Raw genomic sequence first — 23,439 nt, 5'->3', positions numbered from 1 at the left:
ATAAAATGTAGGTAAGTGCTGAATGAGTAGTTACTGTTGTTGATGCTTTGTAACATTGAAAAGAGGGAGAAACTTCACATTGGACTAGAAAGGTAGAATTCCTTTGGAGAGATAAAATTAATTGAGTTTTACTTATTTCTGTGGTTTATTGGCTGTGATCATCAGGCAGAGTGTTTTACCACTCTTGGTTTTATTACACAAAATGGAATTAACCGTGCATATTTGACAGGGGCTGTGAAAGTGCTCCAACAAACTGTCTCAGTGAAACACTGCGTTTTAGGGGTATTGAGCTGAGGTGGGGCACCTGGTGCTGGTAGCTTTCTTCTCTATGAGCATTGTGTAGTTGTCTTTAACACAAAGCCAGCTTGTCCTGTTGATTATTCTAGAAAGGCACATCTGTATTTAACAAGTGCTCAATAAAGCCTATTTTTGTCCCTTATTTGTCACTTTTAGAAGAGTAATTTTAGTGAATCCTATCAGCCACAAGCCTTACTTATCCCATGCAGGAAGCCAGCCAAACTGATGTTCCTGTTGCCATAACCCACTCTTTACCAGGGAGGAGGAGGCTGCTGGGATATGAGCACCTGTGTTAGTAACCAAGCCTGTGGTCCAGTACACAATTTCTGTTTCTGGGGCCTTTTGAAGCCAAGCTCTTGGGTGACATATGTTAGGAATGGACAGCTAAAGCCTGATGAGGGAAAGCAGGTGTTGATGTGACCCCAGGTGTCTGTGGAGGGTTACGGGTCATAGAAAGTAGTCTTCACTCCATGATAGGTCTTGGTAGTTGCTTGCTTAATATTAGAGAACTGGCCCTGGTCATAGAGCTAATAAGGTGTAGAGTCTAGATTTTAACTCAGGTCTTAAAATGTCTTCATAATTGAATTCAGTGAATAATTTAGCATGGACCAGCTTGACTTTGGCTGTCTAGCTCTAAGCATTCTTAAGTGCAGGCAAGGGCAACAGAATTTAGTAGGTTCCCCATGGTCTTTGTATCCTGGTCCAAGCCAGGCCTCAAGGAAAGGTGTGGTTGCTAAAGGTTCAAGGCTTTTGGTTCCAACCCAGAAACTGATTTTAGCCTTAGTCTCTGGAGCATTGAATTGGACTCTCTCTCTCTCTCTCTCTCTCTCTCTCTCTCTCTCTCTCTCTCTCTCTCTCTCTCTCTCTCTCATCCTGTGGGGTGGAGGTAGGAGGAGGACTTGTTGTTACTCTGTGGCCTGAAGTAAATTATTGCATCCATAAGAAGAATGAGAGATTTCTTTAAATAGAACAATCACTTGGATATAGGGGGTCCATTGATTATTTTCTTTTGGGGGGTAGGGCCAGGCAGACTTAGAATTTGTGTTTTCTGTGTTAACTTCTTTTGAGCCCCTGTCTGTATAGCAGGGGTAAAGGCTGTGTCTTACTGTGTCTCACTAGCATTTCACAGAGCTGTGCCAAGAGAGAACTTTGGGGGAAGATGCCGTATTTGGTTCTTTCTTGTCCCAGGAAATAAAAGTTGCCTTTGACTGTGATGACTTTGGCTTAGATACCAGTGCACACACATGTCCCTTGGGGCTTTATCTTTCTATGTTTTGGAGTTTTCCTTCACAGATGAGGATGGCTGGTATCAGGTCTAGGCAGTTTCCTGGGGCATCTTGTTACCACTTCTTGATGACAATAGGAAGCTGAGCTGTCAGTTCTGTCATGGATTGTGCACCCACTCAGGGGTCCTCTGTCCCTGCAAGCTAGATGGATGGATATGCCAGCATCTGGAAGGAACTGGCCTGCCCTGGGGCTGTGGTAGCAAGGTCCAGATGCTGCCCATATTCTCAGCTGTCAATGGCATCCTGATTCCACCCAGCAGAGAACTCATCCCTTGGGCAGTTCTGAGGGACTCTAATAATCAGCCAGCAGAGCTGCCTGAAGGTTTAGCTTTCTTCTGACTCCCATTTCCTTGGACCCCAGGGACATGAAGACACTGCAACTGAGCAGTGTAATAACTTCATGTTATCAAAGAAGCTTGCTTTGTTATCAAAGGTTGCCTGTGAGTTGGGGCCAATGACTCTTCCTCTTCACCTCTATCCCTGAATTGTTATTGTTATGTACTTACTGTTCTGCATCCTCTGTCTAGTGATGTGCTTGTCCTCCTCCTGTACATGAGAGAGCAGCAGTTCACTAAGAGTCAAGATTTGATAACTATGTGTGTGGTTGGAGGTTCCTGGTCCTTCCATTCTGCCTCCAGCTGTCTCTTGACAACCATGTGTGGGTTCATGCCTTGAAGCAGGTAGTGGGTTCTCTTCCAGAAGCACTGCTCTGATAGCCCCTGCTCTTGGCTGTACATACCACAGCAGGACGAGCAGCCTAGCCATTGTGGGTGATGTCTGCCTGTATACAGATTCCTTTGGGTTACTCTGCCTGCCCTAGACATTAACAGGGGAGGCCGGGGAGGATAGAAGTGCCCATATAACCAAGGAGCGTTCTCGTTCAAGTAGTGTAGCAGCAGCTTGAGAAAGGAAGAGTCCTGGCTGGTCTTTTTTCCCCCAAGAATCAACTAGAGCTTTCAGGTAGATAAGGACCAGCACAGAGAAACAATGTTGCTATAATTCTCTGACAGATTTCTCAACTCAAATCCTGACTAAAGCTTCCGATGCCATCCTTTTTGTCTGCTCTGATGGGTGGGGCTGCCTGCCACCCTGTGTTGAAAAACTCTGGGGCCAAGTCTGATTTTGTAGGAGAGTCATCTCCAGTTGTCCGGCAGTTGCCCATTGGTGACATTGGTCATTTAGAATTCAGTGTTGTCTCCTGAGAGCTTGCAGCTTAGTTACAGATGGAGGCTCTGGAGAGCAGGGAAGCCTTTTGTGGAGTAACATTTAGGGCTGGTTCTTGAGGGAGTTTAGGAATATCTTATCGTAGTTGAGATATGAGGAGAGCACATGGTATGTACCGAGGAAGCTTTGTTCACCTGGACCACGGCCACTCTGTTGTGAAAGGAGGGGTAGAATTCCCAAGTGGTGATGGCACAGATTCAGGCCTGGGCAGAGTACCCAAGATTTTGTCTTGACAAACTGGGGAAGAGCATATAAGTTGTCAGCCCCTCTTCATTTCACCTAATACCTCATGATAATCCAAATCAGAGGAAATAGGGACCTCTTTCTGAATTTCTAGGCCTCAGAGGCATGGCAGGTCTTAAAAATGCCAACCAAGTTTAAAATAAATCAATGCTATAAAACACTGCAGTGAATTTCCCAACTTTAACTGAATTTCACTTTCAGTAAGAGGTACCAGGGGAAAGCTGTAACTCAGCCTGCAACATAAACAGGTCAGAAAGAATTCTGTATTTTGTTTCTTTGTTAAAGAAAATGATGTCTGGGGACTTGGAAAGAATGTATTAGAGCCACCCAGGTACCCCATAAGGCATAGTAAAAATGGTTGTTTTCCAGCTACAAAACTAATCTTGATTTGAAGCTGGGGGAAGGAGTCATGAATGATGGCTGCATTTTTTTTTTTTTTTAGTTTGTTTTCTGAATTCAGGCATAGTACTATAGCAGTCAGTGATGGGGAAACAGATTTGCTAATGTCATGTTGTACTTTAGTATCTATCATATTGTCCAGTGAGTCAAATTTCTAAAATGATGTGAGGCAGCTGGTTGATTCTGCATTTCTGTCCATCCATCCTCTGGGGAAAGGGACACCCTTAGCAACCAGATACAGCACCCCTTTGCTTTTCCTTTTCTACTTTTTATTGGACATGCCTAAGACATGCCTTCTAGAAAGCTGAAGTCTAGGACAAATCTCAGGCGTGGAGTAGGAATGTGCTGCTGTGAGATCTTGGCAGATTGCACAGACACTGCCAGCAGGACCCAGCCCCTTGTACCAGACATAAAGAAAACTGGAAGTCACAAGTAAGGAGTCATTTGTTGTTAGTAACCAGATTGCCTGTTTGGATCTGGTGAATGTTTGGAAGGAACTCTCGGTTTGCATGGGGCAACAGAAATGGGTGTGAAAAATACCACACCCTGGACAAACAACAGGGTGACTTTTTACCTTTATAAAACTTGTTCTGGGGTTTAAGCCAAGTACCTAAAGTGAAGTACAGCTGTCACCACTGACACAATCCAGACATCCTCCCTCCCTGGGCCATCTCAGGTTCATTCTAGTGTGGGATAAAAGCCTTTGGAGAGCACACACTCCATCCCACTTTTACAGAAAACCAGAACCCCACTTGTCCACCAGCTCATAGAACTGGGGTTGATGCTGTGGGAAGATGTAACGGGAGTCTTCTGCAACCCCGTTCCTTGACTTTGGTGAATGGAGATGGAGCTGTGTTGCAAGGTAATTCCAGTTGAGCAGTGGCAGGAACTAAAGACAGCCATTAGCCAGGAGTTTCCTGCTAACTAGATTATAATTCTGATCAGATAGAGAGCTTCAAGCTAATGTCACAGTCCTCTCAGCCATCTTTGGAACTTTAAGTACAATTATGGAAAGCTTATCGGTGCCTCCATAGCCTCAACTGGACCTCTGGTTGAGACTTCTGACAGTCTTTCAGAATCTCTTCACAGTTTGGTTTGAATGATACATGATACAAAGGAGAGGCAGTCTTGGCAGTAGAACCGAGAAATCCCTAAGTCCTTTTTCTTTGCACATAGAGCATATGCATACTCATAGCCCTGCCTTTTCTTTTCTTTTCTTTCTTTCTTTCTTTTTTTTTTTTTTTTTTTTTTTTTCCTGTCTTTTTCGGGACAGGGTTTCTCTGTATTGCTTTGGAGCCTGTCCTGGAAACTCACTCTGTAGACCAGGCTGACTTTGAACTCACAGAGATCCACCTGCCTCTGCCTCCTGAGTGTTAGGACTAAAGGGATGCATCACCAACACCCTGCTAGCCCTGCATTTTCTTGTTTGCCTTTGCAGAGGGGCAGGCCTGGGGCAGGCTGGCTTCTCTATCATTGGGAAACGTAAGTGGGATGTGAAAGGGAACCCCTACTTGCTGAGCTTGCCAGACTCAGTACTCCCACCGTTTATCTTGTTAAATACTTGTGTTGTTGGTATTATTGCCCCTTCTGCATGTCCTCACTTCCATTCCAGAGAGGAAATGATTTGGCCACGTGAGTGACAAGTGCTAGGTCAAGGGCTAGGGCTCCAGCCCAGGCTCTCTTCCATTGAACTCCCAAAGAGAAGCCATGTAGGCAACGCCAGGGGGATCCTGAGCAGCTCAGAAAAGAGCGCTGCCTTTTGTTGAGATGAGTGATAGCAACATTTGGGACTCCCATATCTAGATGGACTTGGAGAAGGGCATTCATTGCCAGAGCACAGGGGAATGTATGAGAAGAGCTTAGCCTAGGTTGGCTCCTACCAAGGTCAGCTACCTCTGAGCTGCCAGGGGCTTTATCAGCCTAAGGAAGAGGAACTTCATTTTGCAAATAAGGTGGGGTTGGAGAGTAGGTGCAGCAGTGCCTGTAGCGTTTTAGGAGGGTGGATCGGACAGTAGCACACCTGGCAGGATGCCTCTGTAAGAAGACATGAAAGAAACTCTATAGTTCCTAACCATATTGCAGCATGGAAGCCTTGCTTCCACAGTAGTGACATTTAGGAACTTGCTATGGAGTCTTCATTAAACCACGCTCCTTGCTGTCTGGCTTTGGGAAGCTCCTGTCTCTTCTCAGTGTGAGATGCAGGATGGTGCTCACAGTAGTCCATTGCAGCTCAGCAAGCAAAGAATTCAGCAGCACCAGTGTCATGCTTTACCCCCATCTTGGTATTTTGTTTTGCCAAACCTTCATGGGCTGACCATGAGTTTCATTATATTTCTCCATAATAATGTATGGAGGAGCCCTTCTTTCCCTGAGAAAGCCACAAGCCTTCTTTCCCTTAGAAAGAACCCCAAGAGTTTCTCTTGGCATGCTCAGCTTTGAGCCGTAACCAGAAGACCATATGGTCTTTTTTGCCCATACCATTCTGGCCTTGAGTCTTTTTATAACCACAAATTGTCCTGTTACCACATGGAAGAGTGACCTCGCCCTTAGTAACAAGGACTTAGATGACTTCCTAATGGGAAAGTGTCCTTTGGGGAAATTCCAGGATCCTGAGTTTTCCCTGGAGCCCTTTCTCTGCTAATCATTGCAGTTACAGTTGAACCTGGCTTTGTGGGGCCCAACTGAGGCAGCTGGCAGCTTTTATTTCAGCCCCACATTTAAAAAAGTTTGTTATGGTACGTACCTATCTAACTGCTGATTCTATCAGAGCTGTTTCTAGGAATAAAAATTGTCTCTTTTAGTTCTGTTTGATCTAGGACCTGTTTCCTAACATAAGTGCTAAAGGAAAACACCAGCCCCAACCCCAAGACCCATTGAGTTAGTCAAGGTCAGATCAGAGGTCTCAATGGGTCCAAGTTCTCAAGCAAATTCAGGATGACTCAGCAGGCAGCTCTGCCTACTGTTAAGTCACCATGGAGCCTTTTAAATCCAGAATCTTCCATCTTGGCCAGTGAGTCTTCTTTTTGTACATTTGTGAACTTTTTAATATTAATTTTGGCAGTACACTTTAAGGAGTCAGATGGCTTAATATAGTATTGTCAGTAACAGTCAATGTTACCACTGCCATGTTATGACTAAGTCTCCATGTGAAGAGCTTCCTGATTGTGCAGTTGCCATAGACCCACTCACAGCCCATGGAGTTTTCTGACACAGAAGAGGAAAAGCTAATGTGTTTACAACAGGGTGCTATCCTCATGCCCTTTCTCTGGCCGAGTCCTGCCCTGACGTCCATTGGGCCTGGCAACTGTGCTTCAGAATGGTTTCTTAGGGAATAAGGTAGCTGTGGATCCAGCTTCAGATGATGGGGGATACAGCCTACATCTCTCAGTGGTGTTGTGTTTATAAAGAAGGGTCCCAGGTTCTGCTTAAGGACGTCAGAGAAAAGCAAAGGCTGTGGCATGATGAGTTGAGGCTGGCCTTACTTTCTCACTGACCTGCTTCCCCAGCATCTCAGCCACACAGATTGTACTGTCTACTTGTGCTACCTCCAGAGCAGTGGGCACTTACTTCCTCTTGGCATTCATAGGCTGCCTCTGGTTAGTTTTTGTCTGCATAAGTCAAGCTCCTGACTTTCACTATACGTTGTGTCATGGATGCATCTCAAAGTCTAAGTAGTAAGGCAGTCTACCAGAAAATTGCATGTGGCTTGGCATGTGAGAGTTTGAGGCCTTTTGTGGCACATTCCTGAGATTAGAAGAGCCTAGGATTAAAAGTCCCTTCCCTGTTGTCATTGAGCACTCTGGAAAATGAAGTCCCTAGAGGACAAAACTATGGCACTGGCAGCCAGGCCTCCTCATCCCTGCTTCTGTCTCCACTTGCCATCATGTAGAGATGTGACTCTTGCTGCTGCTCCTGAGTAGCCTCCACCTAGGAATCGATGTCCAAGACTTGGGCTGTGTGGTTATAGCCCGGGAGTCTGGTGCCTTTCAGAGAAACCATGCGGCCAGATTCCTCTGAACACAGTGTGTTTGTGGGGTGTAGAAGATTGAGTGTGGGCTCCTTGGGTAAGAACAAGATTCCTGGGAACTGGTGGATACCGCTTGTTTCCTTGCCCTGGTCCACATCCACCCCTCTGACATTGTGAATTATGAATATGGAGTTCAAGTCCTTCTAGCACTGCCAGAACTCCATTGTCATTTCTGAGTTACTTGTCAGCTTAGGAGAGTAAAGCCCTTTTTAAAGAACTAATTGCCATTTATGTATTTGCCATCTTACAGATAGATAGTTGCTAGGTTCTAATTTTGCTCTGAAGCCAGCTGTTTCTCAGCTTTGCCACACCTGGGTTTCAGGAACTCTCTTAATATGAACACTGAGTGGAATCTGCTTTCCCTTTGAGAGAATTTCTCCTGCTGAGAAGTTGGGAAGAAAAGGGGAAGACAGGAGCGGAGCCCCTTTCTATAACCAGTAGAAGTCTGAATGTCAGAAAAATCCATGATCTACCATTTTCATTTCTGCTGTCCAGCTTTGATGGCGAGAGAGCCGAGGAATGGTTTAGCTTGGTTCCAAAGTAGTGGCAGGCGTCAGGATTGGGTACGGCTCTAGCCGTCCCTTGACAGCTGTCAGATGTGGAGAAGCAGCCCACCCTTCACAGGTGTGGATCAACTTCCTTCATGTGTTGACTTTCAGGAAGACTCTGTGCTTAGGGGCCCACTGAGAGCCACAAAAAGACTCTGGCTGATGCTAGGAACCAGACATCGTGTTATGGCCTGGTCAACAAGGAAGCCAAGGTTTGGCATCTGCTAGGATGAAAGGTGATGAGCAAGAACCCACCAAGGCTGGGAGCTGCGCTGCTCATCACAAGCATTAGTAAACGGGCTGGCTGCTTTGACTCGTTCCAGATGGTCTTTACTGTTCTTGATGAGATAGTAAAAAGTGCCTCCATCTTCCAGTGAGCACATTGTGGTGTGGCTTCCCTGAGGAAGCTGTAACTGTCTTCAGTTTCACCTCTTCACCTACCGGAAACACAGGCAGAAAGCAACAGGGGAAAGCTACATGAGGCTGGCATGGCTGCCAAGTCATTAGGGAGTAGATAAAATTTTCCCCCAAGTTGAACACTGGGAAGAGGTCCCCAAGTGTATCCTTGGGGGAATCATTTAATTCCTTTTGCTAGTAGGGGAGCAGAAACATCCAGTGAGAAAGTAGGCCTCAACACTCAGTAGATCTGAGTTGTCTTCCAGACGCATGCTCTTTATGTATAGATTTTGGGTCTGGTTAATTTTGGTGTATGCTGGTTTTGTTTGGTTTTGATTGCAACCTTTTTTTCATATGTATTCTGATCATGGTTTCCCCTTTCTCAACTTCTCCCAGATCATCCTTACTTCCTCACCCACCAAACTCCCTTCCTTCTCTCTTCCTCTCTTTAGGAAACAGACAAAAAAAGAAGCCAGAATTTAATTAAAACAACAAAAAACCAGGAGAAACACAAAAAGAAAGATAGTCAAACAAAACACAAAACCACAAAATTGGAAAATATAAAGTGCAAGCAAAAGACCAGTAAGGTTTAAAAAAAAAAAAAAAAAAAGGCCCAAACAAAGCAATGGGGGGGGGGGGGAATCAAACCTTCCCCAAAATACCATTGAGTTTGTTTTGTGTTGGCCATCTGCTGCTGCTGTTCTTAGTGGGGGTAGAGAATAGAGCTGCCTTTAGATGTAGTTTATACACTCAAAACTCCATTGGAGAAAACTAGGGGTTTTTGTTTGGTTGGTTTTTCGCAAACCATTGTCAATTGAAGATAGCTTCTTGGTAAGGGATGGAAACTTACTCTGGTCCCCCTTTTCACTGTTGGGCCCCTATTTACCTTGGACCTGTACATGCTAACACAGTCTCTGTGTGTTTATATGTACGTCAGTCCTGTTGTGTCCAGAAGGTCTTGTTTTCTTGGTGTCATCCATATTCTCTGGCTCTTAAAACCCACCTCTTCCACAGAATGAGGTCATTCTCTGTGCATGGTCCAGTTGTAGTTCTTTGTTGGTTTCCATCTACTGCAGGAGAAAGTTTCTCTGGTGGAGGAAGACACCAATGTATAGGCATAGCAGATCATGTTAGGAGTAATTTTATTGCTGTGTTTCTTTAGCAGAACGATTTGGTATTTGGTTTTCCTTCAGGCCCATGGCATGTCTATCTAGTTTCAGGTTCTTGGCCACCCACACAGTTTCTGGCATGGGTTCCATCTCATGGAGTTGGTCTTAAATCTGTTCAGATAGAGGTTGGTTATTCCCCCACAGTGTTTGTTCTGATTGTACCAGTGTATCGTGCAGGCAAGTCACCATATTAGATGATGGGATTTATAGCTGGGTTTGTGGTTCTCTTTCTCCTGGTAGCGTGCAGAGTACCTGCCAGTATCATGAACACTTATCAGTAGGGGTGAAGGCTGTAGTTAGGCACCAGGGTGACATCTCTGTATTGTGGTTAAATAAGGATCAGGATAAACAATAGGCTGGATAGATGTTTATTCAGGGAGAAATAACTTACAACCTAGACAGATGAACACCAGCAAGTTCCACCGGATGCTCTCCTGTCCGAGTCCTGCCAGCAAGAGAGCATTCCCTGGCTCTTCCTCAGACCTCCTTCCACAGGTCACTTCAGCCCGTGGCTCTACCCCCAATGGTGGTGGTCAGTGCCACAGAAGGAGACAAAGTAAATATCTCACTACATCTCTGTGTTCAAGGAGATATGTGAGGTTTGTTTTCAGCAATACCATCAGTTTGTAGGAAGCAATCACTATCCTTCACAATATCTTGTTGTTGGGGTCTTTCCATGGTGCTCCTTTCCCAACAACTCAATTAGATGTAACCCACTCCTGGCACTGGAAGTTTTGCTTGGTGGAGAAAAATGTCTAGTGAGGGCATTTCTTCTCCATTATTTGGTGACTCCACTTAGATTTCTTTCATAATGTGTATATATAATAAGAAGCTTCTACAGTAGTAAGTTTCCATACAACTGCCTCCAGTGGTCCTTACTCTTAGTTGTCCTTCCCCATATTCCCTTCCTTCTTCCTTCCTCCTTCCCCTTCCTTGGGAGGTCCTTCCTTTACTCCATCTAACCTCTTTCCAGAGTGCATGCTTTTATGTGATATTCGGTCTGGTTAATTTCGGTGCATGCTGATTTTTATGTGCAAGTTTAGTTTTGTTATAATGCTAGTTTATTAAAAATAAGGGAAAAGGATGATTCTTGGCTTTGGTCCTCTCAAGACAGAATCACATCTGATGATGGCTCTTCTTGCTGGCTGTCTTTTGAGGCAACACAGGGCATCATGTATCAAGAAGCATTGTTCATGATTGTGTGTGTGTGTGTGTGTGTGTGTGTGTGTGTGTCTATGTGTGTCTCTGAGTATGTAAGATTTACTCGTTTTATATATGACTGCTTTGTCTGCATGTATGTATGGGCATCATGTGTGGGCCTACTTTCATAGAAGAAGGCTGTTAGAAGAGGGAATTAGATCCTATGGAACCAGAGTTACAGTTGGTTGTGGATACTGGGACTCAAACCTAGGTCCTCTGAAAGAGCAACCAATGTTCTTAACCACAGAGTCATCTCTGCACCACCTAGCATCTCCTGTCAGAGTTTAATCATGGCATCCCACCTAAATGACTATGTAATTCTAATTACATCCTAAAGGCATCATCCATCCAAACACCACAGATTTTCACCCATTACCTTGCAAGGACTTTCCTCCATCCCGAGCTGTAGAGACAAATTCTAGGCCTGCTTTCCACCACACAGCTTTGTAACTTATGTATTCTACTTCACTCATTAGCAGGCTTCTTATTGATGCACAATTGCCACCCATCTCTCCTTTGTCACTATAACAGCGAGTCTCTTAGTTTTGAACACTGGAAGCAATGCATCATAATTGAACGTCTTTAGTCATGTATTCATGTCTGTGTTTAGAGTTATCAGTGAAGCTAGGTTTCTAGAAGTGGAGCTACCAGGCTCTAGCTCTCAGCATAACTGAAGCTCTGCAAGTCTTTCCCAGCTGCTTCCCAGAGGCTGTTTGCCCTCCTCCATTAGTGCGGGGGATGCCTTTCCCATGACTCCTACAACTGCTTGTGATGGCCGATTGACTGAAGGTACATTCAGAGTCTAGCTGGAGATACAGGCTCATTGGATATGTCAGAACCTACTGTAGGTCCTATACTTTATACTCATTCTACTCAGAGCCCAAAAGAGATGGAAGACTAGAGAAAGAGACAGAGGCAGTCACTTTTGTGACTTTTGTGAATGAGCTAGACACCTGTAAGACCTGAGTCTATGGGGCCATTGTTTTCTGGCTGGACTGACCACATCTCCAGGGGAGAAGGTGCACACTGGGTTGGAACCAGGGCATACTTCTGAAGCTTCAGACAATGGGCTCGGTGTGTCCATGGAGCAAGGAAGCCACTGAAGGGTTGCAAACATGCAGGGAAGGGCTTGTTTGGGTCAGTCATCTTGGGTGAAACTAGTCACTTTGAAAACTTCACAGCATTGCTGTCCAGATGACCTGCCCTGCCTAAGACAAAGCTATACTTAGCTATGTGATTAAGTGGCTCAGAATATAGAACTGACCCAAGACTAATCCCTATAGGCTTTTGTGTACTAGGTTTCCTTGAAGGGCAGTTTCCTGTCTTACTTATTCCTGAGGCCTGGCAACAAAGGAGTTCCCAAATAGTAGCCAGTGCTCAGAGGACCAGGCATTCTTCTAAGTATTCTATGTATAATCACACAAAATGATGCTGCAGACATATGCAATGGTGGTCCCATAAATACAGTCATGTTCAAGTGGCTCTATGTTTCTTATATCATTAAGCCATGCACAACTGAATTTGTGTAATCTTCAAAACAGCTTGTGACATAGGTGTAGATTAGGAGACCAAAGAACAAAGGGCTCGAATTTGCATACATTCTATCCAGAACACTCGGTTATAGCCCAAGTAGGAGATGGTGTGGACAGAGTTGGACCTATCATTTGCTTCTGGGAAACTTTGCTCTGAGTCCTCCTGACCCAGGAGGAGAAGGTAATGTGGTCTTTTAAAAACGTGTTGGCTAACTTAGTATAGGTTCTCAGATGCTGAACACCATTTTATCATTTGTAAAGGATATCGAAATCTTGCAAGGGTTGCAGTGAGGCTTATGACAGTTATGGATGAGAGTGGAGAAGAAAGGCTAAATAGAACCAAGGCCATCAGGGTCTGTTGGGGGCATTCTATCTGGAATGGATCCTGTAGAGTACAGGGAACCTGGAGTGGGAATAAGATATAGGATTTGTGATCAGATTGGTAGCTGAAGCCAGCATGCGTAAATCCTCTCTTCCTGAGGCTGCCTTTAGTCATTATGACCTTGAACACATCAGTTCCCTTACCTGAGAAATAAGAGCATGTCTTTACAGATGGCAAGGGAATTAGTGGCTCAGCTTACCCACATAAAGTATTTAGAAAAGCCAGCACACACAGCTTCAGGGTCAGTTTGGATTGGGTGCTTGCTCTGTACTCTCACCCACTGATCCAATGTCCACTCCTTGCCTACCTTCTGTCTTCCAGGTCGATCCTTCGGGACCCACAGTCTCATCATGTCTCGGACAGGATGGCAGAGGGTACAGGTGGTGGCGATCTCCTGACAGCTGGACCTCCCACAATGTGAAGCTTTTGCTTGGGTTTCCCATGCTACCCTTTTCTTTTTCCTTTATAATAATAATTATTATTGTTTTTTAAACATTAAACCATCAAGACTTCTGAAGAGCAGAAGGCTACACTCTGGACAGGCACCTTTTTATTGTTTGGGTTTTTCTTTTGTTTTGTTTTTAAGAACATTGAATGTGGGCAAAGCTTATGCATATATTCACCGTTAATCCGTTAATTTCTTAAGTTAGGAAGCAATTTTGGTTTTATCTTTCATGTTCTGTTTTCATTCTTACACATCTCTCAGTTCTGCTTTAGCATCCCACTTCCCAAAGAAGTTCTATCTACCCAGAGTTTTGGTGTTTCTCCTGCAAAGGGATATGAAGATAATAAGGAAGCAGCCTCTGAGTTACTTCCTTACCAGACATGAGAGCTCTGGGACTCCTTGGATGGGCTGGTCCTGGCCAGCCCTCAGGCCTCAGACAGGATCAGAGGCGAAGAACCTTTCAGCAGAGGGAGACCAGGGTCTGGCCAGAAGGACTCTTAGAGAAGACCTAAACCATGGTCTGGTTCTCTTTAAGCTCTTGGGAGCCCCAGCCACACCAGAACTCACTGTAGTTGGAATTACTTCCTTCTGCCATTTCCAACCGGGGTCCCCGAGCAAGGAGACCAAGAGTGGTCATCTCATCACTCTTAAAAGAGACCACCCCACCCAACTTGCACAAATCTCTCTTCTATTTAGGACTGTTGTGCCAACCCTCTGTCAGACTTTGTCTTCCTTGGCCTCTTGTCACTGCTTTGAGGCCAATACTTTTTACCCTCTGCCCTCCTGGATTGTCTTCCCAGTGTGCTACAAGTCCAGCCTATCACAGAGACTACCTAGGCCCCAAGATCCAGTTTTAACTGTTGCAGAGTACCCTCTACTGGCTTCTGCCATGATTTCCTCACAGTGAAAGGTGTGCCCTGTGTACCAGGATCCATGGTGTCATTCACCACTGGGTGACACTGTCAAGCGCCATCTCTCTTACCCCCAGGGACTTCACGTTAGGTGATCAACCTCTTTGTAACTGTTGTCTGACGAGAAGAGGAAGGATCTGCCTTGCATAGGGAGGTATGAGGCAGACAGGGATGCCCATGTGGCTATTAAAGGGCCCATATAGCAGCTAGCTGTCTTAAAGCATCCCCAACCTAGATCCCTGTGGCTACACTGCCTCTGAATAGCCTTTCACTCTTAACTCCCTAGCAGTGTTCTTACAGCTTCCTGTTGGAAGATAACTTCCTTCCAGCTGCTCCATGGACCCCACCATCCATCCTCTCTGGTGCCCTCTACTTGGATGCACCTTTGGTTGCTCCAAAACTTTTCCATATTTTTCACCTTGTTTTGGCCACATGGGATGGGGTTTCTGGACAAGGAAAGAAGGTATCTTTATTCTTCTCTCTTCTTCCTAAACTCGTGTAGGTTGGATAGGGAAATGAGAGGTCAACGGGGGGGGGGGGGGGGGGGGCTTTTCCTTCAAGCAACTGTCCCTTGGTCTTATAGTATGGGGAAGGCCAGCACAACATGCTTAACTATGGCCACTTGGATTTTCCAGCTTTCTCTCGGGCAACTTAGCACCAAAGTTTCTTTCTCCTCTTGGCCAGAGGTCAGCTGCTGTTCCTGTGGGTGCTTGGCTGCGGGTGGTAATGTAGGCCCTTGTGCTGGTCTGTGATAGCATCTTGTCTCCTTGAGTGATTTTTGAAGCAGCCTCCTGAGCCTAATCAGAGTGGCACCTGGGAGGGTGGAAACAGCAGCGTCCCCTAATTGCAAAGTACATTCCACTTCTGTCTCTTCCTTCCCTTTTCTTGGGTGCTGCTGTCTCTTTGTGCCTGAACAAATGGGAAAAGCAGTCTCTGAACTCAGTACCCCACTCTTTCTGCCCTAGTCCTGCCCTGGGTTCCTGGTAAAGACTCGGGCCTAGCAAATCGCTATTCTACCTACCTTTTTCTTTCTCTTCCTAGTCTCTTAGCTTTCTACAATCAAGACTTGGGTTATAGTGCTTTCCGACCATACTTTTCTTGGTGTCAGCATAAGCCCCCATAGGATGCAGGTGGTAGCCTGGTTAAGGGTAGCCTGCTTCCCTGCACCTCATCTTCCATGACTCCCAGCTGGTTCTGGCCTGGTGATTGCACCTCTATCTCTGGCTCAGATGAGAGCCAGGTCTTAAGCCCCAAGTGCCTGTTCCTATTTTTTTCTTACCTGTTTTTTCTCTTGTGTGTGATCTATGCTATCACCTGCCAGCCAGATGGAAACTGGCCCGGTGACATGCTTGCTGTGCTGTGACCAGTTAGTCAGTCAGCCCCTGGCGGGCTCTGTAGTCTTCTCAAAGCCCAGCTCCCTGCCCCTCTTGAGGATCAGCATCTGCCACCTCTGTTATTTTCCCTTTCTGCCTCTGTATGGGTTGCAGGCCTGCCAGTAGCTCTGTGGGGCATCATCTCAGGTGCCTCCAGGTTTATTAGATCTGTCCATAGTCTAGAAGTTTGCAGAACTTCTAACAGCTGTCCTTTTTCTTGGTTTTGAGGATTGCCTGTTAGACTGGCCTGGCCTGAGTTGTTCTCTGCTCAGAGCTCAGCTCCCCTGTGTGAAGGGAGTCAGCAGGGGACAGATCATAGTGCCTTATTCCATTGTCCTCCCCTGTCCAGACTCTGCCAGAAGCAGGTGGCTGTCTTTTCTTTGTCCATTTTGTCACTTACTGTATATAGCCACAGGGGAAGGAAAACCCTGAGCCCCACCCACCTCCTGGGGGCTGTAGCCAGACACACCTCCCTCTTGCCTCTGTGGCCCTCACAGCAGCTCTAGACCAGGACCAAATGCTGCTGCCCACATGCACACTGCCTTTTTCCCTCCCTATTCTTAACCTCTAGCCAGGAAGACACCCACTGCACCATCCAGACTGGCTCCAGCTAACCCCCTTCTGGTCACAGGAGACTAAGGTTTAGGCTTTAGCCTCACCTAGCTCTAGGGCATTGGGGCAGGAAATAGGAACTCTATTCCCACCTTGTAGGGGTTGCCCTTTGGCTGCCAGAGGGATGTTTTAATGTTTACTTAAGAAATACCCTGTTTACAGTGGAGGAGAGGTGTGCCCGCACTAGGTGAAGATCTGACTCTGGATGGGGCCCGGCCTCCTTTGTGGCACTGCCAGTGGTAACTCCAGTGGTGGTGGAGGCCTGGAGTGAGCAGAGGCCCTTGACTCACTCTGCTTCCTAACCCTGTGGTGCTAAGACCACTTCCCAGCTTCCTCATAGCCTTCTTGCCCCACCAGCCCCCACCTCCATCATCCCTCCCTCCAAGATTCTCAGCTCTGTGACATATCACTGTTTTAGAAAACCAGTGTTTGCAGCAATAAGGTTACATTGTGAATCTTTTTCCAAGAAGAGGAGAACATTGTGGGAATCTGTTTATGCTATTAGCTGTTTTACTGTTTTAGAAGACAGCTTAAAAGGATGGTTTATATGTGGGTTTTAACCTGTAAGTATCTTGGGAATTGGGAGGAGCAAGAGTCTGACTGCTGTCCTCCAAGGAAGGGAATGTTACTGCCCTCCCTGCCTTACTCTGATGCCCCTTCTAGCCCTGCTCACCATGAGGTCTTCCCTCCCTGTCTCTAGCTCGTTTGCCCCTCTTTCCACATCTGGGAGTGCCAGTGACTCAACTCTCAGTGGGTCTTTGGGTTATTCTTACCCTTGACTGGGTTCTCTTTCCACTTGGCAGCTCCAGACAGCTGCTGGGATTCTACCTCGGAATTGGCTAAGCTTGGTTATTCAGCTCTCCAGGCCATCAGACTCTGGAGGTTGATGCCTCTGCCTTCCCTGATTCTGAGCTTGTCATACGGCCTCCGGGTCAACAGAGGTCTGACTTTGAGGAAAAGGAGCCTTGTCTGGAAACATGCTCTGGGAGAGGAGCCAGCCCTGTAGGTACCGTATATAGCATTGGCTGATGTCAGCATCCACAGCCATTTTGTAGGGACAAGTCTGCCATTGGTGGCATAGGGGCCCATAGGATTAGGGAGAGTACCTCAAGGAGTGAACTTCCTTTTTTTTTTTTTTTTTTTAAACCCAGATGAGCTCATAGGAAGAAGAAAACCTACTTAGGGGACATTTATTTAAAAAAAAAAAAAAAAAAAAAAAATTGTTCCAAAGGCTACTTGCCATCGAAACCAGAGGATATTTCAGTTATTCTTAGTGCTCATGTGGGTCAGACTTGGTTTTGAGGAAGGTTTAAAGCCAGGCACAAGTTTAGCTTCAAATACTAGTTATACTAGTTAATGTAATCCCTCCCTCCCCCCCCCTCCTTTTTTTTGCACAGAAGCTGGTAATATAGGACCTATGTGTGAACAACTTTATATGAATATTTTTTGTACTTGGCTTACTTGGGTTGGTATGATACATTATATTTAAGTTCTTTGAACACTGTGGATCCCCCTAATGTGTATGAATGACTGAAGCTTTGTAAATTAAGGGACGTTTGTGTGAATAAAGTTATTGCTGGGGACAAAAAAAGCCATATGTTATTTGCAAATGAGTGTTTTGTGATTTTTATTGTTTTCCGGTTTGGACAGCCACAGCATTATTATTATTGGGGTTAGGGTTAGTCAGGGTCCTGGCACCTTCAAGCCAGACTTGCTGACCTGCCCTCAACAGACCAATTAAATACAGTAATATGAAAAGCTTGCCAGCTTAACAGCCTTGATGTAAGTCTGTCTTTCTGTGTGATGTGGAGGCACTGATGGCTGCGTCCAGAGCAAGTAAAGATAAAACCAGGAGCACAGCATTGGCTCTCAGTGCCACGCAGTTCCTCTCCAATGCGCAGCTCCCCAGTCTAGTAAAGATTAATGTTTGACATGTAGCCTACCATTGTGGGCCTTTCCCAAGCAGATCAGTGAGTTCCGGAAGAAACAACAAAAACAAGCAAAACACAGAGGATCAGGACACTGGGTTACATGTTAGAGGAAAGGGCTTCTTACACAGAGTTGGACTGTGTAAACTCCATTCCAGACCCTGGACATAGGGAAAGGAATAAAGGATTCTTCTGTCCTTGACCCTGGTAGTGTGAGTTGGCACTTGAAGAGAGTAACGCCCAAGTTTAGTGGATTTCTGTGTGTGTGTGTGTTCTAAGAATTATTTTTATTTTCTGTGTATGAGTGTTAAGACCTGGCCTTTGTCAAACTTTCAAAGAAGCTGTATCATTTGCACATTTCCAATAAATGCATTTTACCATATTCCCTTGTAGTTAGTTGAGCAGGTGTGAAATGTAGATGCCTATTCCATTGTGCACTGAAAGTGGGGGAGCAGCCAATGGATTCCCTAGATTGTGGATTGTGACTGACTGAGGAAATAGGTGCACAGCCCATGCCTAGCTGCATTAAAAGGACATGGGTTAGCCTGCTTTTACTAGCCCTTTAACCCGGGGCACTTCTCTCCTAGACTTTCTTACCCACCATATAATAGGATGACTAAAAAGCCTTTTTACTGGGGAAACATGATGATGCCCCTTCTGTTTCTGAGCATTCTCTCCCAATCTTGTATGACCCTGGAGTTAGGGCAGTATTTCAAAGAGAAAGAGGAGGCTGAGACAAGTGTTTGGGTATGGCTAACATGAAGCATTATACACCTTTAACAAGAGTAAATCACAATGCTCCAAGGATTGGAGCTGCATTTAGACCTTTTGGGGATAGATCTAAAATGCCAAATGTCTTAGTTACTTGGCACTTTGGTAAAGTACCCAAACAGAAGCAATGTAACAGGGCGTGGTGGTGCACCTTTCATCATAGCACCAAGGATATCTGGGTTTGATCCAGCCTCTGCATAACAAGTTCCAGCTAGCCAGGGCTACAGAGGGAAATGGGGTAGGCACAACTGAAGGGTGAAAAGGCTATTCTGATTTAAAGATTGGAAGCCAAGATTCAAGAGCTTCAAGCAGCTGATGACATCTACAAAGGGAAACAAAGAATGGTGTATGCATCATGCAAAGGCTCTGTTTTCTCCATGTACAAAGTACAAGATCACAAGGTGTGTGTGTGCATGCATGTGGGAGCACACACGTGTGCATATCCCTGTCAATGGCACATGTGAAGACCTACTAAGCCACCTCATAACCCCCTCCACATAGTCTTAATTTCAGTGCTAATGTAAGGGAAGAATCTGAGTGTAACAAGGAATAACTCTACCTAGGGTCTGCAGCTATAATGAAATTGGCTGATCTCCAAAAATACAAGTAGCCACACCCCTTCAGCTCTGGTCTCCAATTGGTTCCAACCCATTTTACAGCTTGCCTTGGCTGACATCCTACAGTCCTGACATCTCCAATATCCTGGGGACTCTTCATTGCTTCGCTTTCATTGCACACAAATGGCCCCTCAGGAGCTCTTTACAGGGAGTCTGTCCCTGTCAGAGATGACCTGGCCTCAGCTGCATCAGTGACTCCTTCAGTCTTGTGTGTTTCATGCCATTGAAACTGGTACCCCTCGGACAATATTGCTAGCAGCTTGGTTTGGAGCCTCTGATGGGGACACCTCTGGTATGGTTCCAGGGCAGTACAGGTGCCTGTTAATGGCTCTTCTGACAATTACAGCATTTTGTTGTCTACATAGTCTCTGCCTGAAACTTTGAAGCTTGCTCACACACCTTTGCCAAACAAATGAATACATCGTCTTTACACTGAGCTTCATTCAGCTTCTTAGGATAGATATGGACAAAATGCAGCCAGGCTCTTGGCCAAATTATCACATGAAGGGCCCCTAGCCCAGTTCCAAATAGATACCTTTGTCCCCTTAGAACTCATGAAAGAGGCTGCCACTGTCTGGGTTTCTCGGGATTTTGGTCTTCCAAACTCTCATCAGGACAGCCCATTTTGCTTTTATACTTGAGGACTTTCTAGTCCAAAGGCCCCAATTCTTCCATGTCTATATTATAAAACAGTTTCAAAAGCCCGAGAATCACCTGGTCAGGTTCACCACAGTATTTTCCCCACTTGGTACCAATTTGTGTCTCACTTTGTTTTCTGTTACTGTGATAAAATAACCTTGAGAAAAGAAACTTAGGAGGAAGTTCACAGCTAGTTAGAAAGTCAGGGTGGCTGGAGATTGAAGTTGATGACCATACCACATCCACAGCCAGGAGCAGAGTCAGTGAAGAATGCATACAAGCTGATTTCTCCACACAGTCTAGAATCTTCTGCTCGAGGAATGGCTCCACCCACAATTAAGATGGGTCTTCAAACATTAGATAATCCCTCACAGGCATTCCCAGAGGCTCATCTCCCAAGTGGTTCTAGATTTTGTTGATACCACTAACTATCATACCCAAAAAAGTCATGCTCACGTTTGTGGAAGGAGTTAACCAAACCTCCCTAATCCTGCCCCTGCCCCAGCTTCTGTCTGCTGTTCAGCTTCAGCCTCCAAATTAGTGATTTGATCAATATTTGCTTGCTGCCTACTCACTGCTGTCTGTGAGTAGGAGCTTGTGTTCCAGAGGAAGGAACTGGGAGAATATGGCAAATTGGTCTGGCAGGCCGGGCCAGAGGGAGGCAGAAATGAGGCTCTGTAATATATGGGGGTCATGAAGGAGACAAGACCTGGGTGACTGCTCTGTCCACCCTGCTGCCTAGCCAGAATCCCACTCCAGACCCTGCTTAGCCTGCAATCTCAAGGGCCCAGGTCTCCCTTCTGGTCTTCCAAATTGGAGCCATGTATGAGATTTTTCTATCACCATATCCATGCCTGAGGTTCCAAAGGAGTTCTATGTCACTGAGATCCATCTTGGTCAATATCCACACTATTTCCTTCTAAGTCAACAGAGCAAGCCACACTGTAAGCCCATATTTCTCCTGCTTACTTCTCCAGCCTTGCCACCCAGCATCCTCTTTGTCTCCCTGCCATCTTGGCTTTCCTGCTATCTCTAAGCACAGAGAACATTTCAACCTGAGCCTTTACACCACTGTTCCCTCACCTGGAATACATTGGTATACCTGCTTCATACAGGTGGTCATCTGTTCATGCCACCTAAGACCCTTCCTGATTTATTTAAAGAAACATGACCCCACCATCACTGTCTTCAACATGCTTCATTTTTCGTAAAGTACATCCCTACCGCAGTTTTCTATATATGATTTATTTTTATCTATGATTTATACACAAATGTATATTAGTCATCAAGATAAATACATATATGTGAAGCCCAGTCCCAACAGATAAGTCTACAGCAACTTTTTAAGCCTAAGACTCAGGGATCATTGTGAAAGAGGGAGCAGAAGGATTATAAGAGTCAGAGAGCAGGGAATCTGCTGTACTATTGTGTCTAAGTCTGACCAACGTGACTGCCTAAACATGAGCTGAACAAGGACAGCAGTGGGCATACTAACACTGATGCAAAAAAGCCCTACACAAAAACAGACAGCTAAGGGATGCTGAGTGAAATGAACAGAATTGGCCCAAGACATCCCAAGACCAAGTTCTCAGCACAAAGATTTATTTGCCACAGAGAGGCCCGGCAGGGAATAAGAGACAAAGACAGGAGATAGAGGATGAGAGAAGGGGAAGGGAACGAGAGAGAGGGGGCAGGGGTGTTTATTCTGGAGGCGGGGAGACAAAAGACTGCCTCTTGCTAGAGAGGAGACCGATGTGGCTCAGGAAAATGGCAAACCCTGTGTCAGGATGAGGTGTTTAATTTTGATTGGGCATGTTACTTAGGTGAGTCAAAGGAGGCTTTTGATTGCCGGACTTCAATACTTTGATACCTGGAACTTTGTAGTCAGCCTCAGGAGGAGGAAATGGCCAAATAAGGGACTAGACCTTGGTGGCAAGCTTGAGGAGTGTAATCTAATATTTTTTAGCAAGGCTGAGGGAATGGGGTAGAAGACAAGGCCTGCCAGAGCCATGTTTGCCATGCGCAGGCTGCTTACAGTCCCTTCACTCAAGAGTGAAATAGTTTTCTTCAGGAAACAGCAACCAATTGATTATCTTCTACCAAATGGTTAGCCCTGAAAACATACACATGTAAGTACCGTGCACAGACTGAGCAAGTTGTATTTGTGAATTTAAGAATTTATATGTATACATGCATACATACATACATATGTATGTAATTGAAAGAAAGCAAGGAGAGGTTTCTGGGAGGGCTTGAAGGGAGGAAATGGAAGGGGGAAATGATTTAACTATATTCTCTAAATAAAAAATAAAATTAAATGTGTGTATGTCCTTAAAGAGTGCCTCCTAAAGCACATAGTAGACAGCAGCCTGTGTTAAGTAGATGAATGACAGAGACTCTGTCTAATCAGAGTCTATTTATTATTCCACAATCTCAAGGAAAGAACTTCCTTGGGAGCCAGCAGGGCAGATTGTGACAGTGGGACAGGAACACAGAGCCCGTGAGCCCATTCTCTGCCCAGGTTCATTCCAGCCAGCCCCAGACACATGAGAATGAACCTTCTTGAGGATATTACCAGATGTTAATAGTGATATTGCAGTTTAAATTTCTTTCATCTGGATCATGGATCGGCAAACTTGTCAAAGGCCAAACAGTAAATATTTTAGGTTTTGCTGGCCATAGGGTCCATACTGTTGTAATGCAAAGCCGCCGTTGAGAATATGTAAACGAGTGGCCTGAATGCCTGGAGAGCTTCATTGATGAACTTTTGAATTTCATTTTCTCCAGAGTGACAGTTACTCTTACTCAGCTGCTTAGAGCCACACACCTGCCAGGCATGGTGGCGCACGCCTTTAATCCCAAAACTTGGGAGGCAGAGCCAGGTGTGTGAGTTTGAGGCCAGCCTGGTCTACATAATTCCAGGCCAGCCAGGGATACATAAGTGAGAACTGGTCTAAATAAATAAATCTAATAAATGCATATGTAAATAAAACTACACACCAGAATGGTCCAGGGAGTTGTTTTTGTGAGCAGGGGCTGTGATCTACATAATGGCTTATAAGATGGGGCCTGGTCAGTGACTTGTTGGTGTGTCAGGGTCACAGGAACGAGGATGGTGCCTGTGTCGGTTAAAAGTGGAGAGGATGATTCATGCCCTGAGATCTGCTTCGTGCCCACCTGGTTCCTTGGCTACAACTCCTAGTAAGGACAAGGGAAGTAGATGGCACCCACTCTACTAGTCATTCTCTGTGTGTGACAAGTACCACAAAAAAAAAAAAAAAAAAAAAAAAAAAAAAAAAAAGCTTCAGGGAAGAGTTTGTCTCGTTATACTTCTAGGGTCATTTTTGAAGGATATCATGACAGGAAGTTGAAGCAGAGTCCATGGGGGAATATTGCTTGCTGGCTTGTTCACTGTCTCCTACTTACCTAGCTTTTTTGTA

The 23,439-nt window shown here is 45.4% G+C and overlaps 1 protein-coding gene across 2 annotated transcripts in view; it reads left to right on the top strand.

The window, feature by feature from the left end:
* Window positions 1–23,439, top strand: part of Stk35 (serine/threonine kinase 35) — a 55,590-nt gene that overhangs the window by 12,934 nt on the left and 19,217 nt on the right. Inside the window, exon 4 of one of the 2 annotated variants that reach the window (XM_051183405.1) lies at window positions 13,025–13,228. The exons of the other annotated variant lie outside the window; for it this stretch is intronic. The gene's annotated coding sequence lies outside the window, so the exon portion shown is untranslated. Of the gene's footprint in view, window positions 1–13,024; window positions 13,229–23,439 lie in introns of those variants that run through there. 2 annotated transcript variants of the gene reach the window in all.

The sequence above is a fragment of the Phodopus roborovskii genome, unplaced genomic scaffold (genome assembly GCF_943737965.1).
Source record: "Phodopus roborovskii unplaced genomic scaffold, PHOROB, whole genome shotgun sequence".
Lineage (NCBI taxonomy): Eukaryota > Metazoa > Chordata > Mammalia > Rodentia > Cricetidae > Phodopus > Phodopus roborovskii.
This window is presented reverse-complemented; position numbering and strand designations above follow the sequence as displayed.